Here is a 282-nt window from a genome sequence, read left to right on the forward strand (position 1 = left end):
GATAGATAGATAGATAGATAGATAGATAGATAGATAGATAGATAGATGATAGATAAGATAGATGATATGCAACACATTTTGGTACATTGCTTTTATATACTGCAACTTTACTGAATTTGTATATCAGTTCTAGCAGTTTTTTGGTAGAATCATTCAGGTTTTCTATACAGTATCATGTGATCTGCAAATAGTGAAAGTTTTACTTTTTCCCTGCCAATTTGGATGCCTTTTATTTTTTTATTTTATTTTATTTTATTTTATTTTATTTTATTTTATTTTATT

At 24.8% G+C, this 282-nt stretch overlaps 1 protein-coding gene across 1 annotated transcript in view; it reads left to right on the forward strand.

Moving 5' to 3' along the window:
* The window catches only part of LOC118009784 (disintegrin and metalloproteinase domain-containing protein 18-like), a 188548-nt gene that overhangs the window by 100174 nt on the left and 88092 nt on the right, over nucleotides 1-282 (forward strand). The gene's annotated exons all lie outside the window — the stretch shown is intronic.

Source organism: Mirounga leonina, unplaced genomic scaffold (genome assembly GCF_011800145.1).
Source record: "Mirounga leonina isolate KUSES-001 unplaced genomic scaffold, KU_Mleo_1.0 Mir_128, whole genome shotgun sequence".
Classification (NCBI taxonomy): domain Eukaryota; kingdom Metazoa; phylum Chordata; class Mammalia; order Carnivora; family Phocidae; genus Mirounga; species Mirounga leonina.